The sequence below is a fragment of the Triticum aestivum genome, chromosome 7A (genome assembly GCF_018294505.1).
Source record: "Triticum aestivum cultivar Chinese Spring chromosome 7A, IWGSC CS RefSeq v2.1, whole genome shotgun sequence".
NCBI lineage: Eukaryota > Viridiplantae > Streptophyta > Magnoliopsida > Poales > Poaceae > Triticum > Triticum aestivum.
The window spans coordinates 735,597,041-735,597,543 of NC_057812.1; positions in this window are offsets into that span (position 1 = coordinate 735,597,041).

Genomic DNA, 503 nt, shown 5'->3' on the forward strand with positions numbered 1-503 from the left:
CATGAGGGGGGGAGGGTTCGCCGAGGGTTCGAGGGGCGAGGGTCGGGAACTAGCTAGGGTAGAGGGTCGAGGGTCACCGAGGGGTCGAGGGTCGCCGAGGGTTCGAGGGTCGAGGGGTCGAGGGTTCGAGGGTCGTCAAGGGACCGAGGGTTACTTCGTTACCATGTTTGTACCATCATGCGCCTATTACTTTCGCCTAATGATGAAGACATGGTTTTGTTGAATCCTTTGACACTAGACAAACGTGACATGAGGGGGTCGAGGGTCGGGGAATAGGGTAGAGGGTCGTGGATCACCCGAGCGGTCGAGGGTCAAGGATCGCCGAGGGGTCGAGAGGTTGCCTACCTAGTGTCAAAGTATTGAAGAAATCCATGGCTTTTGCATATGGACCCTTGAAGCGTTGCCGAGGCCACTAATATGATTCCTTGTTGTGATTAGGTAGCTAGGTCTACTTTTGCCACTAATATATCCATCTGCTGTCATGTTTGTATAATAATTGCCAT